The 18,691-nt window shown below is 45.7% G+C and overlaps 1 pseudogene; it reads right to left on the bottom strand.

The window, feature by feature from the left end:
- Nucleotides 1–10,865: 10,865 nt before the first annotated feature.
- Nucleotides 10,866–17,327, bottom strand: LOC148005366 (ornithine decarboxylase pseudogene; annotated as a pseudogene).
- Nucleotides 17,328–18,691: the final 1,364 nt, after the last annotated feature.

The raw sequence follows: 18,691 nt of genomic DNA, 5'->3' as shown, positions 1-18,691 counted from the left end.
GGAAATCAAAATCCTCACGCAGGACATCCAGGTGAACAAGACCAATGTTAGGGTTCCTTCTTCAATCCCAGATTTCGGCACCAGTTCGGCTTTTGAATCTCAGCCCATGCCCAGACAGAACACACCCAGCCACCATGGTTCCATGTGAGGAACTTTAATGAGAGGAGAGGAGAGGAGCAGACAGGCAGCTGGCATGGGCATGTGGATGGAGGGATGGTGAAGGGATTGAGAGAAGTAAGAGGGTAAGAGAGGGCAAGCAGCCCTGGTTATTCTGTCAGGCACAGTTGGCTGTTGCAGGGAACTGTAGGGCAGAGCTTACCTGGCTGTTCCCAGGTAGCTGTGGGGTTGGAGCTTAGACAGAAAACCAACAATAATCATGGAAGGGCTCTGAGAAAGCTAGGGTCTGCAACCTTGAAAGGGTGGTCAGAAACATTTGGCAGGAGATGGTGGAAGAAGCGGCAAGTTTAGAGCAGGAGGAGACAGAGATAATGAACTGGTAACTCCTACCTGGAAGGCCTGCCTTATCTTTCCATAGCAATTGTGCCTACTAGACAAATTACAAAGTCTTTGTTTAAAAAAATATTTATTGCATGTGAGTATACTCTCCCTGTCTTCAACCACACCAGAAGAGGGCATCAGATCCCATTCTAGATGGTTGTGAGCAACCATGTGGTTGCTGGAAATTAAAAGTCAGAAATTGAGTCCGATGATGGCTGGGAATTGAGTCAGAACCTCTGGAAGAGCAGTCAGTTCTCTTAACCCGTGAGCCATCTCTCCAGCCCTGTGTCTTCTCTCCACAGACTCAAAGGTCTCAGAGACAAGCTGGTGGCAAGAACTCCCTGAGCAGTGACCAGTGGAGAACGAGGCCAGGTTAGGTTTGGAAGCAGCCATTCCCTGAGCTAAGCATGGTGGAAGAGGAGGAAAGGCGGGAGGGGTCGGTAGCTTTGGCTGCAGGCCTAGGCTAAGATGGTGCTCATTTTATAACTACAGGCAACACTGAGGGGCCTGTCAGCTAGAGGATACGCAGCAGACAGTGCGAGTCATTTTCCTTTTGGTCAGTCAGGACATTCCAAGCATTAGGTATTTCTAATCTTATACACAGCTGCTCATGGAAGGTTAGCTTTGGATCTGGCCACAGATTCCTCTTACATTATCCCCAAAAGTCGAATGTTGTAAGCTAACCACTGGTATGGATGGTCCCTTATGTTCATGTACTTGGGGATAATCTTGGGCAGAAGTGGATTCACTTCTCAAGGACTTATGGTCTATCCAGGTATAGCAGATGGGATTGCATGAAGTAAATGAAACCTTAGGTGAGATAGGGGATAGAACTGCTCAGCTATTTCCCTATATGAGTAGTAAGGCCGCTCCTGTGGAATGAACAGGGGCTTTTGGGAGCACTGGGAAACATGTGCTCTGGCATACAGGTCTATGATCAGAGAACCAGGTTGTCCAAATACGGGTGTGGACATAGAAGGGTTTTTCATAGAGGAGCTGATGTTAGTATACTTTCCCAAAGGTCTGAAATCCAGATTGGCCACCTCAGGTTTTGACACAATTCATAGGAATTGGTAAATTATCGAGAATAGGGTGGTATCCAATGGATTGCATGTATGGGACCTGAAGGGCAAAAATGGAAATTGAGACACTATGTGGCTGACATACATGTGAACCTGCATCAGGAAAGGTTGTTTTGCAATAACTGGGTACTCAAAATATTGAAATATCTGAAAGGCCAACGAATATAACAATGTGTTGATAGTGGAATGGAAACCGGCAATACTATTAAGGGGATGTGCTTATGTGTATGCATCTACAGAGAATCAAAAACATGGCTACCAACAGAACTTTGTAAAGATCATATCTGACTAGGAAAAACCTGTTTTCTGCTGAGACAGAGTCTTCACCCAGCAAACAGCCCAGGTGATTCACAGAGTGTGTCAGTTACTGGTTTCTCCTAACTGTGCAGGCAAATCAACTTCAAAAGTGCTAGCCCAGAAACAAAACCAGATAGGGCAACAAATGCCACAGCTATGTTTTCCCAAACTAACCATTTCTTTCTCCTTTGGGGCCCATACAGGAATTCTTCACCCCAATTCAGCAGGAAGCAGTTTTCTGAAGATCATCGCCCTAGTCCCTTAAGGTGGGGTGGATAGATTTGGTCATTTGATGTGTTAAAATTGTTATCTAGGATAGAAGGTTTTTTTTTTTTTTTTTTTTTTTTTTTTTTTTTTTTTTATCATGAGAGATCGATAAAATACATAAAGTCATTCTGTTTGCTCCACCTGGCCATTCTTCAGTAAAGACACTGCATGCATTGGTTTGCCTCACATAGAATTGTTGAATTCAACTTGTGATAAAGCTGCCATGGAGAGAAGCTCACCCAAGAACTGCTTGTATAGTTCTGCAGCAGCTTGTCACTTCTGTGGCCTGACCTCAGGTGGGTGGCCAGCCTGGTGGTTTCTTCAGGATTGAAGTACAGCTGCCTGGTGTCTGCTTGCTGACAGGACTGGACTGTGGCTGTTGGCTTCTGCCTCTTTTCTGCCTGCCTGGAGGACTGGTCTGCAGCTGCTGAGTCCTGTTTGGTGTTTGCTCTGGGACCGAACAGCTGCCCAAGGAGATGGAGCTCAATCCTAGAAAACTACTGCTGAGCAGGTCCACTTGCCCACATCCTAATAACTTTTCTCTTCCACTGCATCTGCTCTACTGTGGGCTAGAGGAGAGCTTAAGAGGAGGTTTCAAAACACTTATGCCTACAAGTGACACCCAAAGTGCCCTAGGCATAATGAGTAATTCTGCTTCTAATGTGGTAGAGGAAACTGTAGATTCTGAGGTGTGAGCCATGTTACTGAAGGAAGTTGGTAAAATGGCAGCTACAGTTGCTGGGTGCTATCCTACTGTGTAACTAGAAGATTTTGTTTTGTTTTGTTTCTGCTTTGTATGTTCAAATTCTCTTCTGAAAGTTTGGAGGGAAGGTCAAAAACTCAGATGGTTCACTCAATTCTCTTCTGCTAGAAAGGACTGCAGACTTGGCTATGCATGTAGAGTTTTTGACTAGAAGTTGAAATGCTTGGAAGGCAAAACGGCAGAGGGAGAAGAAGGCTCAGGCTCGGTGAATGAGACTGGGAATGTACCCCATGATGAAAAGGGGACAGAAATAGACTGGAAGGGAAGGAGCCGCCCTGCCCTGCTCCCTGCGCTTTCACTACCAGGTGCCCAAATGGCTCAGGGAGACAGGGGCTGGGAAGAGCAGGAGATAGCACAGGCACAAAAGGATGATGTGTGAGTGAGTGCACTCCCACAAGATTGTCTCAGGCCTGCGGAAACGCATGCATCCTTCCCAGTGTCTCTGCAGCATGTGCCTGCTACTGATGCTATTCCTGATAGTGAGCTGACCTGGTGACTGATGGAAATGCTAGATTTTAGAGCAGTTTAAAGAATCTATTGTTTTGTATCATTTATACTCTTCCTCTATCAAAGAAACCCTAAATAACTAGGCCACAGCATGAGGTGATCCCACAAGTCTGGAAGGGGTTGTTGTCACCTGGTTAACAACTTCAGTGGTTTTTGAGGCAGGGGCATGAAGCTACAGAACCAGCCATTGTGATTAACAAGTGGAATAACTGTTACTAAAGACCAGCTGCTGGGTGATGGGCGTTAAGATGCCTTTCAGGAGCAAATCAGATCTGATGGTGCAAATGTACAATGTTGCTTTACAACTTTATGAGCTTGGGATCTGGTTGCAGAATCTCGGGGAAAATCGACCTCTTTTACCAAAATAGGGTTCTGGAGAATCATTTACAGAATTCTTACAGAGGTTGAGATCAGCTGTGAGTAGAGCTATATCAGACTCTGAAACCAGACAGTCCTTGATGCAAATATTGGCCTCAGGAATGCAAACAGGGAATGTAAGGGAACAATTGGTCCATTGATAGTAAGTAGAGCCCTTTTACATGAATGGATAAGGGAAACCACTGGTGTTGGTTCAGTAGTATAATGCAAATCTCATAGGGCAAAAGTTGGCTAGAATATCAGGAATCAAAATGCTTGATGTTTTAATTGTGGTCCATTTGGTCATAACCAGAGAAAGTGTAAGGCTAAAGGTTCCAGAGTTTAAAAAGACTGGTGCACTGATTCTAGAGAATACGGTAATTGTAGCTAAGAAGGGGCAGGTTCTGGTTACTGTGAGCTACAGAGGCTTTCAGGCTACTGCAGCCTCTGTGCAAAGGGTAGACATCAGTCACAGGATTGGTAGTCTAAGAGCCACGTGGATCTGCTTCATCTTCATCTTCTCTGAGTTTCTGTCTGTCTCTCTTTGGACAAAGGAGGACATAATAATTGTTATGGTTTCAAATCACGGCCTGTGCCCTGTCAGAACTCTCCAAGCCACCATGGTTCCACCTGAAGTAGTTAAAGGAGAGAAGAGCAGAAAGGTAGCCAGCCATGGACACATGGAGGGGGAGTGATTTGTAAGGGGGGAAGAGCAGTGAAGAACAGAGTAAGATGAGTAAGAGGGTAAGACAGTGCAAGCAGCCCCTTTTAGAGTATCAGGCTGTTGCTAGGCATTTGAGGGGTAGAGCATACCTGGCTGTTCCCACGTAGCTATGTTCTTTGAGCTTAGACAGAATACCAACATTCCCCAGTTTGGTTTAATTAAAAAAAAAATTCGTGGTGATGGTGAAGCAGGAATGGTCTTGTCGTAAACTCTTCTACTTCCTGCTTGCTTTGTGGTGACATGTCTCTAGGGAACCTAGAAAAATGGTATGCTGAAGATTGTACAGTCCTAGAGTTGGCTGTCTCCCTGTTGTCCATGGTCTGTGGAACCGTCTGAGGATAGGTCAGAAGGAACAGGTCCAATATAAGTGTCTGTGTCTGTGAGAGGAGATTGTAACATCTAGAGGTCTCATCTCTGGAGCTGTCCTGGGTGTAGTAAGTGCCTGGACTTGAAAAGATGCTGTAACACACATATATGTTTATTACAGGCAGGGAATAAGATTAAGTGCGTTTGGGAGAAAAGAAAACTTTTTCTTAGATGTACACTTGAAACCCAGAGGACTCCCACCCTTAGGAATAGGTAGTAAGTGGGATCTTTAGGCAGATGAACTTCTCTGAGTGGAGTCTTTGGTTCATAAGAGGTAGATCTGAGTATTTCCTGTAGCTTATAAAAGTTTACATTCTTTAAGATCTGCAGAGCAAGGGAGAAGCAAGTGTGTGCATTCACAGGGAGCTGGGAAACTGGTGTGCACAGCTGAGGCACTGTGCTTGGCTGGCAGTGTGAGCACGCTGGATCAAAGTCCTGGACAGAGAGAGGGAGAGCTTGCTTGTACAAGGTTGTTCGGGGCCACACATGCGTGGGAAAGCATTCTTCGCAGACAAGGTTCCTGAAGAATGGGGTTGGACCTGCTTTTCACAAGGCAGGAACTACAGCAATAAAGAAGGGAGAAGAGGGAGGCCTGCTAATGGGGCAAAAAGAGATACTGTTTTCTGGTTAGTATCAATTAGTCCAAAACATCCCAGGAAGTGGGGATAGGCATCGAAGACCTAGAGACCCATGTGTGAGAATAGGGATTAATTGCCCCGACCAGTGCAGTGCTGTGGGTAGACTTAGAGCCAGTGCTCCTGGGCCAGTGAGCATTCTATAGAGGTCTGGCCTGGCATTAATCTGTCTCAAAAAGAGAAAGTCTCACCCAAGGGAAAATGTTCAGAAAGAGGCTCAGTGAAAGGCTCTATCCCCAGAGGCAGCATGGGCAGCTCCAAGCTCACGAACGCTCCCCTGAAACCATGTGTACCCCATGGAAAGTCAAGCTCTGAGGTAAAGCTTACAGAGGTGGAGTAGGTACCTCTCACAAGCATGTGCTTGAAGAGGGCACTCTGCTTGGTGGGCAGCTATACGCAGGGCATCGTGGCGATGCGGAGGCCTGCTGGAGACGTGTAAGTCCTGAGTCCCCCCGCAGTCAGCAGGTGTTAGTGGTCTGATGGCTTACATGGTGTCGCAGCTGGTTTGATTTAATCCCTGTGATGCCCACAGAAGAGGCAGCAGAAGTAAAGGTAGGACTCAACATTAGGACGCTCAGCAGCAGTCTCGGGTCATGCGCACCGAAGAGGCTGGCACTGCAATTCTTGGGCAACGTGGCATTGTCTCGGGAGTCCATGGTTTTATCCATCTTCACCAAGGCTCCGTGCCCCGGGCCAGAGGTGGCCCAGGGTGGAATGGGGGCCCCTGCAGACAGCAGAGGCATATACTATACTCTGTCTCACGGAAGGCAGCAGTGTGGCGGGGGTGCCAGAGCATATGGGCTCAGGGAGATGAAAATCCTCACATGGTGCATCCGAGTCATGGCACCAATGTGAGGGTTCCTGGTTCAATCCCGTGATTCGGTTTAATGTTAGCATTTTGAATCTCGGCCGGTTCCTGGACAGAACACACCCACCCACCATGATTCCACGTGCAGAATGTTAATGAGAGAAGAGTAGAAGAGCAGAACGGCGGCCAGCCACGGGCATTCGGATGGTGTCGTGTGGAAGGGGGCAAGAGCAGTGAAGAATAAAGAGTAAGAGAAGTAAGAGAGGGTAAGACAGGGCAAGCGGCCCACATTTTTACTGTCGAGCACAGCTGGCTATCGCCAGGCAACTGTGGGGGTAGAGCTTAGACAGAGTACCAATAATCATGGAAGGGCTCTGGGAAAGCTAAGGTCTGCAGCCTTGGTTGGGTAGTCAAAGATATTTGGCAGGAGATGGTGGAACAAGCCTCAAGTTTAGAGCAGGAGGAGACACAGAGGTAATGAACTGGTCAATCCCACCTGGAAAGCCTGACTTATCTTTGCATAGCAATTGTGCCTAGTAGGCAAATTATGAAGATTTTTTTTTTAAGATTTGTTTCACGTGCATGCACGGTCCCTGTCACCAGACACACCAGAAGAGGGGGCTTCATATCCCATTACAGCTGGTTGTGAGCAGCCATGTGGTTGCTGGAAATTAAAAGTCAGAAACGCTGGAAGAGCAGTCAGTCCTCTTAACCTCTGTGCAATACCTCCAGCTCTGTGTCTTTTGTCCCCAGAGTCAAAGGGCTCAGAGGCAAGCTGGTGGCAAGAACCCCCAGAGCAGTGATGTGTAGAGAAAGAGGCCAGGTTAGGGTTGGCAGAGGACAATCCCATAACTAAGAATGGTGGAAGAAGAGGAAAGGCAGGAGGGGCTGGTATCATTGGCCTTAGGCCTGGGCTTAGGAGGTAATGATTGTAAAACTACAGGCAACATCAAGGGGCCTGTCAGCCTGAGTCCCCAGAGCAAACAATTAACGTTTTCCTTTTGGTCAGTCTGGACGTATGAAGCATTATTGTTTCTGATCTTAGACGTGTCTGCAGAAGAAAGTGTAGCTTAGGATCTGGCCACAGATCCCTCTTTCATTATCCCCAAAGAGGAATGTTGTTAAGTTAAGGACTGGTGGGTGCGGTTCCTTCCCCTCAGGGACAGTGGGAGTAATCTTGGGAAGAAGTGGATTCACTGCTCAAGCACTCATGGTCTATCCAGGTGTAGTAGATGGGGATCCCAAGGAAGAAATAAAACCTGCTAAAGGGGAGGAAGGGGATAGAATGGCTGAGTTATTTCCCTACATCAGGAGCAAGGCTGCTCCTGTGGCATGAACAGGAGCTTTTGGAAGCACTGGGAAACATGTGCTCTGGCACACAGGTCTATGATCAGAGACCCAGGTTGTCCAAATGCAGGAAGATACAGGAGCTGATGTTAGTTTACTTTCCCAAAAGTCTTGGGATCCAGATTGGCCACTTTAGATACAATTTATAGAAATTGCTTAATTACCATGAATAAGATGGTGCCTATGTGGACCCAGAAGGGAAAACAGAGAAATTGAGAAATTATGTGGCTGACATACCCATAAACTTATGGGGAAGGCATCTTTTACAAAAATGGGGTACTCAAATTGATATTGCCTCAATTCCAGGACAACAAATGAGAAAATGATATGGTAGTTGCTCCTTGGGAAGATATTGATACAGGTGACAGAGTACAAGGAACTAGACCAACCAATGTAAGGGTGTGTTGACAGGAGAAGTGAACTTGGTAATAGTATTAAGGGGATGTGGTTATGCTTACGTTTCTACAGGGATTGAAAAATATGGCTACCAATAGAACCTTATAAATTTTATATCTGACTAGGCAAATCGTCTTGTGAGCTGAGACAGTGTCTTCACCCAGCAAACATCCCAGGTGACTCACAGACTGTCTCAGTTACTGGTTTCTCCTAACTGTGCATGCAAATCAACTTCAAAAGGGCTAGCACAGAAACTAGAAAGACAGATTGGCCAACAAACGCTTCAGCTGCCTTTTCTCAAACTAACCATCCTTTTCTCTTTGGGGCCCATTTAGGAATTCTTCACCCCAATTCAGCAGAAAGCAGTTTTCTGAAGATGGTCGCCCTAGTCCCTTAAGGTGGGGTGGATAGGTTTGGTCATTTGATGTGATACAATTGTGATCTAGGATGGAAGGTTATTATGAGTTATGATTAGAGATTGATAGACATTTAAAGTCATTTTGTTGGAATTTTGTTACATTAGAATTTGAAGGTTTTTTTCATTACGTTTTTAGAATTTTCAAATTTTTGTTTTACCATTACATTTGGAAAGCAATTGAAGGTTTTGTTTGCATTGTATTTTGATGGAAATTTAAATTGTTCTGAAGTATTGTATATTGATAGAAACCTGAGGTTTTTTTTTAAGTATTGTATATTGATAGAAAGGTAAGGTTTTGTTAAGTACTTGACTATACTATGCATGTGGCATTTATTGAAAATGTGATGGTTTTTACAATAGTTCCCAGTGTGTGTAGATTGCTCATGATAGTGAATAGGACAATTCTTAAACAAAAAGGGGTATATGAAGAGGAGACTTCTAGGTCTTTAAAAAGGTAATTTTGTCAAATGATTTGCTCAGGCACAGAGATGAAAGGATGTCTTAGTAAAGCAAACACGTCAGACTTTTCCTGAAGCAGACACAGGGGAAAGGCTGTTTGGATATAGCAGACACGTGAAAAGGCTCCTGATGAAGGAGTATAAATCTGACCCCACAGACTGTGGGAGATGAGCACTGAGCTTTGGTTTGCTCCACCTCGCCATTCTTCAGTAAAGATACCACATGTATTGGTTCCCCTTACATAGCGTGGTTGAGCTCAACCTGTGATAAAGCTGCCATGGAGAGAAGCTTGCCCAAGAACTGCTCGTGAGGGTCCTGCAGCAGCTTGTCACTTCTGTGGCCTGACCTCAGGTCGGTGGCCAGCCTGGTGGTTTCTTCAGGATTGAACTAAAGCTGCCTGGTGTTTTCTAACTGGAAGGACTGGGCTGTGGCTGCTGGTTCCTGCCTGTTTGCCTGCCTAGAGGACTGGTCTGCAGCTGCTGAGTCGTGTTTGGTGTTTGCTCTGGGACTGAACAACTGTCCAAGGAGAGGGAGCTTAATCCAGAGAACTACTGCTGAGCAGGTCCACTTCCCCACATCCTAATAACTTTTCTCTTCCACTACCCTTGCTCTGTGGTGGGCTAGAGGAGAGCTTAAAAGGAGGTTTCATAACATTTATGCCTACAGGTGGCACCCAAAGTGCCTTAGGCATAATGGGTAACTCTGCTTCTAATGTGATAGAGGGAACTGTAGATTCTGAGGGGTGAGCAATGTTCCTGAAGGAAGTAGGTAAAATGGCAGCTACATTGGCTGGGTGGTCTCCTACAGTGTTCCTGGAGAGGGTGTGTGGTTTTGCTCTGTAGTGTTCACATACCAGCTGAAAGTTTGGAGGGAAGGCGGAAAAGGTTCACTCAATTCTCTTTTGCTAAAAAAGATTACAGACTTGGCTATGCACTGAGAGTTTGGAACTAGAAGTTGAAATGGTTGGAAAGAAAAACAGGTCAAGGGGAGAACAAGGTTCAGGCTTGGTGAATGAGATTGGTAATGCACCCCATGATGAAAAGGGGAAAGAAATATATTGGAAGGGAAAGTGCCGCCCTGCCCTGCTCCCTGTGCTGTCACTACCAGGTGCCCAAATGCCTCAGGGAGACAAGGGGCTGGGAAGAGCAGGAGGCAGCACAGGCACAAAGGGTTAGTGTGTGAGTGAGTGCATTACTACAGGTTTTGTTTGGGCCTCTTGAGGCACCTGCATCCTTCCCAGTGTCTCTGCAGGGTGTGCCTGCTACTGATGCTATTGCTGCCACTGAGCTGACCTGGTGACTGATAGAAATGCTAGATTTAAAGCATTTTGAAGAATCTGTTGTTTTGTATCATTTACACTCTTCTTATGTTAATGAAACACTAAATAATTAGGCCACAGCATGAGGTGATCCCAGAAGATGGGAAGGGGTTGGTGTCAACTGGTCAACAATGACAATGGTTGTCAAGGCAGAGGCATATGAAGCTACAGAACCAGCCCTTGTGGATTTGGTTGCAGGACCTGGGGGGAAAATCCACCTCTTTTACTTTGTTACTATGTCATAGCTTATAGTAACAATTGGCTTGAAAGGTTGTTTTTCAAAATACCTTTGCATAAGAAAGACAGGGAAAGGTTTGCATTCTCCCTACCTAGTTCCAATAATAGCCCTAAAGAGAGAACTGCAAAGTTAGTCCAAAGGGAATCTTAAATAGTCCAACTTTGTCGTATTTTTGTGTAACAACCGTTCACAATTATTTGTAAGCAATTCCCTCCATCTCTCATTTACCATTTTATGAAAGACATTCTGTTGGCTGATTCTGATAAAGGTGGGTTAGGGAACATGGTAAAACAAAAGATTCTACTATACTTGGGATTACAGATTGCTCCAGAAAAAACAAAGGGGAGATCCACTAGTTATCTGTGTTTTAAAGTCCAAACAATTCAACCACCAAAGATACAGATCTGTAGGGACCAGGTGGGTACCTTCATGATTTTCCCCAGATGCTGGATGAGTAAATCTTCTGCCCTAGGCCTTCCCATGTGCATGATCATAAGGAATGCAGGTAAATGATCCATACACTCTCCACCATTCACAGAACACATGAAGCCTTGCTCATTGACTCCTCTTCATCATCAGAACAGGCTGCTCCTTCCACACTTTCACTGGGCAATGATGTCGACTGCAAGTGTGAAAGCAGAGGAGACACAGTATCTGCCCGGCTCAGCTATGGTTCTCACTCCAGAGTCGGATGGCAAGTGCTAGTCCACAGCTGGGTGGATTACACTGTGTTCCCTTCAAATTTAAGCTTTGTATCTTCAGATCCAGGAGAGCCACCACCAATTTCAAGCAGATCCACGCTGAAACCAACTTCTCATTCCATGTCAAAGACACAGCGGGTGTGTGATGCTGCCTGCATGAAGGTCTCAGGGTCAGTACATCTACTGCCCTCATGGAAGCAGATGGTCTTTTGCCTGTTCCATGAGAAGCCTTCTGGTTTTAAGTGTGGCAACAAACTTGACATTGAGGCGACAAAAGGCTCTGGAAGTGTCAACGTCCATATGTAAAACCAACTTTGCCTTTGGATGTGCTCTGGTGACTTCCATCAATTCAATTTCACTGACAAGGTCCTAATGTGGACTCCATTACTGGCGGCATACTTGACTTGAGACACTTGTTTACAAGGATTTGCATAGGTAATGCTCTCTGGAGGCACCCAAGCCTCTACACCAACTGAATGCCACTCTTGCTTGCACAGTCAAATCCTCTCCCACTTGCAGCTAGAGCTCTGCTGTCGTTCCACTTGTCTGTGGAAGGGAGTCACAAGGCAAGAGCTTTTAGCCACCTCAGATGCTGCTTTAGAATCTCTTCGAGGTGTGATATATAGAAAGCTTCCTTATTGTCAGGGAAGAGTTCTTTTTTTTTTTTCCTTTTTTTTCTTTTTTTCTTTTGGTGTAGAATGTCCTTGGCAGTAAAGCCTTCCTCAAGAATATGGCAACCAATATTTTCCTTAGTAAAGCTGCTCATGGTTCTTGATATGCCTGCGGAAAACAGCACTGGGTCACTGTTGGACAGACCCAAGGTGAGGACTGCACCAGACCCTGAGGATCATCCAGCCATTTTGCTGATGCTGATCCGAGGTGGCGCTGAGCTTCTGGCTAGGGTGGCTGTTGGTGATGTCTGCAGGGTCTTACCCTCAATATTCTTAATGTTGGTGAAAATGGAACAACACCTGGAAGAGGTTATTGAGAAACGTGAATAACTAGGCCAAGCAATGCAAGGATGTGTTGACATGGGGAAGGAACCCGGTAATAGAATCCAGGGGATGTGTTTATGCTTCTGTATATACAGAATTGAAGATATATGGGTACCCACAGAACCTTTTAAAGTTTAGATCTGACTAAGAGAAACCTCTTGTGAGCTGCGACAGTGTCTTCACCAAGCCCAGGTGATTCACAGACTGTGTCAGTTAATGATTCTCCTAACTGTGCATGCAAATCAACTTCAAAAGGGCTAGCACAGAAACTAGAAAGACAGATTGGCCAACACATGCTACAGCGACCTTTTCTCAAACTAACCATTTTTTTCTCTTTGGGGCCCATACAGGAATTCCTCACCCCAATTCAGCAGGAAGCAGTTTTCTGAAGATCGTCGCCCTAGTCCCTTAACGTTGTGTGGATAGGTTTGGTCATTTGATGTGCTCTAATTGTTATCTAGGATGGAAGGGTATTATTGGTTATTATCAGAGATTGATAAATACTTAAAGTCATTTTTTTGGAGTTTATCGTGTATTAGAAATTTAAGGTATTTTTGTTTCATTATGTTTATAGAACTTTAAGATTTTTGGTTTATCATTACATATTGATAGCCATTTAAGGTTTTTTTAATTGTATTTTGATAGAAATGTTAAATTGTTTTGAAGTGTTCTATATTGATAGTAAGGTAAGTTTTTGTCAATGATTTGACTTTACTATGCATGTGGCATTTATTGAAAATGTGATGGTTCTTACAAAATTTCCATTGCATGTAGATTCCTAATGATAGGGAAAAGGATAATTCTTAGAGAAAAGGGGGAATATGAAGTGGAAACTTCTAGTTCTTTGAAAAGTTAATTTTGCCAAATGATTTGCTCAGGCACAGAGATGAAAGGATGTCTTGCTAAAGCAAACACGTCAAAGCCTTTTCCAGAAGCAGACATATGTGAAAGGATGTTTGGATATAGCAGACAGTGAAAGGGCTCCTGATGAAGGAGTATAAATCTGACCCCACAGACAGTGGGAGATGAGCACTGAGCTTTGGTTTGCTCCACCTCTCCATTGTTCAGTAAAGACACCGCATGTATTGGTTCTACTTACATAGCGTGGTTAAGCTCCACTTGTGATAAAGCTGCCATGGAGAGAAGCTCTCCATAGAACTACTCGCGAGGTTCCCACAGCAGCTTGTCACCTCTGTGGCCTGACCTCAGGTTGGTGGCCAGCCTGGTGGTTTCTTCAGGATTGAAGTACAGCTGCCTGGTGTCTGCTTGCTGAAAGAACTAGACTGTGGCTGCTGGTTCGAGCCTGTTTTCTGCCTGCCTAGAGGACTGGTCTGCAGCTGCTGAGTCCTGTTTGGTGTTTGCTCTGGGACCGAACAGCTGCCCAAGGAGATGGAGCTCAAACCAGAGAAAGACTGCTGAGCAGGTCCACTTCCCCACATCCTAATCTCTTTTCTCTTCCACTATCCCTGCTCTGTGGTGAGCTAGAGGAGAGCTTATGAGTAGGTTTCAAAACATTTATGCCTACAGGTGGCACCGAAAGTGCTTTAGGCATAAGGGGTAACTCTGCTCCTAATGTGGTAGAGGAAACCGTAGATTCTGAGGGGTGAGCAATGTTCCTGAAGGAACTAGGTGAAATGGCAGCTACATTGGCTGGGTGGTCTGCTACAGTGTTCCTGGAGAGGGTGGGTGGTTTTGCTTTCCAGTGTTCACATAGCATTCTGAAAGTTTGGAGGGAAGGGCGAATACTCAGAATGTTCACTCAGTTCTCTTTTGCTAAAAAAGATTTGGGACTGGAAGTTGAAATGGTGGAAAGAAAAACAGGCCAGGGGGAGAAAAATGCTCAGGCTTGGTAAATGAGACTGGGAATGTACCCCATGATGAAAAGGGGAAAGAAATAGACTGGAAGGGAAGGAGCCGCCCTGCCCTGCTCCCCGTGCTTTCACTACCAGGTACCCAAAGTGCCTCAGGGAGACAAGGGGCAGGGAAGAGCAGGAGGCAGCACAGGCACAAAGGGTTAGTGTGTGAGTGAGTGCATTACCACAGGTTTTGCTTGGGCCTCCAGAGAGACCTTCATCCTTCCCAGTGTCTCTGCAGCATGTGCCTGCTACTGATGCTATTCCTGCCACTGAGCTGACCTGGTGACTAATAGAAATGCTAGATTTAAAGCATTTTGAAGAACCTGTTGTTTTGTATCATTTACACTTTTCTCATGTTAATGAAAGGCTAAATAACTAGGCCACAGCATGAGGTGATCCCAGAACATGGGAAGGGGTTGGTGTCAGGTGGTCAACAATTACAGTGGTTGTTGAGGTAGAGGCATGAAGCTACAGCACCAGCCCTTGTAATTAACAAGTGGAATAACTGTTGCTAAAGAACAACTACCTGGTGATGGGCCTTATGCTGACTTACAGGAACAAATCAGATCTGAAGGTGTGAATGAACAATGTTGTGTTGCCACTTTAAGAGCTTGGGGTCTGGTTGCAAAACCTGAGGGGAAAAAATCTACCTCTTTACTAAAATAGGATTCTGGAGAATTCCTTTAGAGAATTCTTACAGAGGTTAAGTTCAGGTGTTTATAGAACCCTGTCAGACGTAGAAACTAGACAGTCATGGATAGAAATGTTGGCTTTTGGGGATGCAAACACAGAATGTAAGAGAGCAATTAGACCATTGAGAGCATGTAGAGGCCTATAGATGAATGCATAAGGGAGACCACTGGTATAGTTTCTCAGGAGTATAATGCAAATATCATAGGGCAAACGGTGGCTAGAGATATCAGCAATCAAAATGCTTGATGTTTTAACTGTACACAACTTGGTCATTTCCCAAGAAATTGTAAGGCCATAGGTTCCATAGTTCAAAATGACAGGTGCATTGATTCTAGAGAATACGGTAACCGTACCTAAGACCTTGGTTCTGGTTACTATGATCTACAGAGGCTTCTAGGCCACTGCAGTCTTTGACATTGGTCAAAGGATTTGCCAGTCTGAGTCTGAACAAGGAAACCTCTTGCCATAGGGAACCAAACTGACCTGTGGATTGCTGTCTGTATGCAGGTGAGGCCAGGTACAAATCTTAATTAGTTACATGAGCCTGTGATTGGGCAGTGGGAAAAGAAGGCAGGCTGAAAGTTTAGAGAGAGGGGACAGAGAGGTGACCAGGAAGAGACAGGAGATGGAGGAAGGTGAACCAGATGCACATGGATCTGAGTCATCTTCATCTTCTCTGTGTCTTCTTCCTGTCTGTCTCTTCGGACAAAGGAGGACATAATTGTTAGGGTTTCGAATTTTGGCCTGTGCCCTGACAGAACACGCCAAGCCACCTTGGTTCCATGTGAAGAGGTTAAATGAGAGAAGAGTAGAAGATCAGAAAGGCGGCTGGCCATGGACATATGGGGGGAGGGATGGGGAAGGGGGCATGAGCAGCAAAGAAAGAGGAAGAGAAGTAAGAGAGGGTAAGACAGGTCAAACAGCCCCTTTTCTAGTGTCAGGCACAGCTGGCTATTGCCAGGCAACTGTGGGTAGTGCATACCTGGCTGTTCCCATGCAGCTGTGCTCTTGAGCTTAGACAGAACACCAACATTCTCCCATTTAGGTTTAATTAAAAAAGAGTAGACTCGATGGTGAAGCAGGAATTGGGTTGTGATGTCTGACTACTTCCTGCTTGCTTTGCGGCGATGTGTCTCTAGAACCTAAAAAGATGGGTGTGGGGTTATTTGTTCAGTTTTCTGTCTCCATATTGTCCATGGTCTGTGGAACCATCCAAGTATAGGTCAGAAGGAACAGGTCCAATAGAAGCATCTGTGTCTGTGAGAGGAGATTAGAACATATGGGGGTCTCTTCTATGGAACTGTCCTGGGTGTAGTAATCGCCTGGACTTGGCAAGATTCTAAAACACATATATTATAGGCAGAGAATAAGATTAAGCACGTTTGGGAGAAAACTTTTTCTTAGATGTACATTTGAAACCCAGAGGACTCCCACCTTTCGAATAGGCAGTAAGTGGGATCTTCAGGCAGATGCACTTATCTGAGTGCAGTCTATTTGGTCCATAAGGCGTAGGTCTGAGTATTTCCTGTAGCTTATAAGTTTACCTTCTTTGAGATCTGCAGAGCAAAGGAGAAGCAAGAGTGTGCATGCACACACAACTGGGACACTGATGTGCACAGATGAGGCACTGTGCTTGGGTGGCAGAGTGAGCACGAAGTAGCAAAGTCCCGGACAAAAGAGAGAGCTTACTTGTACAAGGGTCTTCATGGTCAGACACCTATGGGAACACAGGGCTCACACAGGGTTCCTGCAGAAAGGGGTCAGACCGGATTTTCACAGGCACAAACCAGGATCTACAACAAAGAAGGGAGAAGAGGGAGGCCTGGGCATGGGACAGACAGAGATACTGTTTTCTGTTTAGTGTAAATTACATCCCAGGACATGGGGACAGGCAGTGAAGAACTAGAGACTCATGAGTGAGAATAGGGATTAATTTCCCTGACTTGTGCCGGGTCTAAATTTAGAGCCAGTGCTCCTAAGCCAGAGAACAGTCTATTCAGGCCCAGCCTGGCATTAAACTGTCTCAAAAGGAGAAAGAAGGTCTCACCCAAGGGAAAAGGTCCTAGAAGGGAAGGCTCCATGAAAGGATCTATCTCCAGAAGCAGCACGGGTACCTCTCCAAGCTCAAGCACTCTCTCCTGAAACCATGTGTTCACCACAGAAAGTCAAGCCCTGAGGTAAAGAAAGTGCACAGAGGTTGAGTAAGTATCGCTCACCAGCACATGCTTGAAGAGGGCACTCTCATGGGTGGACAGCTAAGAACAGGGCATCATGGTGATGGGGAAGCCTGAGGAGTGGTGTAAGTCCTGAAGGCCCCCAGCAGCCAGCAGGAGGTGGTCTGATGTAGATGGTGAGGCAGCAGCTCTGATCGAATCCCTCTGATACTTGCAGAAACCACAGAAGTTTTAATGACAGTGTCCATCAGCAGGATGCTCGTTGGAAGTCTCCGGTTATGTGCACAGAAATAGCATACACCTCCATTTTTCCTTGCCACAGCCAGTGTGAGTGAGTAGTCCATGGCAAGCAAGTGTGACTGGGCCCTGGGCCCAGAGTGGACTTCGGGCAGTGGGGCGATGTGGCAGGAGTGCATGGTCCCATCCATGTCGACTGATGCTCTGAGTTCCTGGCCTTAGGCATCCCAGGGCAGGCTGTGGACTGCCTTGGGGAGCAGAGGCATGGAGTGGGAAAGGCCTGTCCTCTACCCCTGAGTTGGTGGCAGGGTGGTGGGAGCATCAGGACATCTGAGCAAGGGAAAATCAAAATCCTCACGCAGGACATCGGAGTGAACAGCACCAATGTTAATGTACTGGTAACTCCCACCGGGAAGGCCTGCCTTATCTTTGTATAGCAACTGTGCTTAGTAGGCAAATTATGAAGTCTTTTTTTTTTTTTTTGAGATTTTTTTCATGTGAGTATACTGTCCCTGTCTTCAGACAACACCAGAAGAGGGCCTCAGATCCCATTACAACTGGTTGTGAGCCACCATGTGTTTTCTGGGATTTAAAGTCAAACTCTGGAAGAGCAGTCAGTGCTCTTAACCTCTGTGCAATACCTCCAGCCCTGTGTTTTTTGTCCCCAGATTCAAAGGGCTCAGAGGCAAGCTGGTGGCAGGAACCCCAGAGCAGTGATGTGTAGAGAAAGAGGCCAGGTTAGGGTTGGCAGAGGACAATCCCATAACTAAGAATGGTGGAAGAGAAGGAAAGGCAGGAGTGGCTGGTAGCATTGGCCTTAGGCCTGGGCTGCTAAGGTGGTAGTGATTTTAAAACTATAGGGAACGCTGAGGGCCTGTCAGCCTGAGTCCCCAGAGCAAACAATTCAAGTTTTCCTTGTGGTCAGTCTGTACGTATGAAGCATAAGGTGTTTCTGATCTTATACATGGCTGCAGAAGAAAGGTTAGCTTTGGATCTGGCCACAGATCCCTCTTTCATTATCCCCAAAGAGGAAGATTGTAAGTTAACCACTGGTATGTATGGTCCCTTACCTTCAGGGACAGTGGGAATAATCTTGGGAAGAAGTGGATTCACTCCTCAATGACTTATGGTCTATCCCGGTTTAGTAGATGGGGATGGCAAGAAATAAATAAAACCTGCTAAAGGTGAGAAAGGAGATCGAATGGCTGAGTTATTTCCCTACATCAGGAGCAAGGGTGCTCCTGTGGAATGTAAAGGGGCTTTTGGGCGCACTAGGAAACGTGTGCTCTGGCAAACAAAGATCTCTGATCAGAGACCCCAGATTGTCCAAATATGTGTGTTGACATAGAAAGGCTGGTTGATACAGGAGCTGATGCTAGTATACTTTCCCAACATTCTTGGAATCCAGATTGGCCACTTCAGGTTTTGATGCAATTTATAGGAATTGACAAATTATTGGTAAAATATGGAAGCTGAAGTCAATGATGTCAATCTGTGGAGCTTTCGCTTGTTCCATGAGAAGCCGCCAGGGTTTGAGTGTGGCACCAAACTTAAC

The sequence above is a fragment of the Rattus norvegicus genome, chromosome 6, assembly GCF_021556685.1.
Source record: "Rattus norvegicus strain SHRSP/BbbUtx chromosome 6, alternate assembly SHRSP_T2T, whole genome shotgun sequence".
Taxonomy (NCBI): Eukaryota; Metazoa; Chordata; class Mammalia; order Rodentia; family Muridae; genus Rattus; species Rattus norvegicus.
Note: the sequence above shows the minus strand (reverse complement) of the source record. Positions and strands in the feature narration are given on the sequence as shown.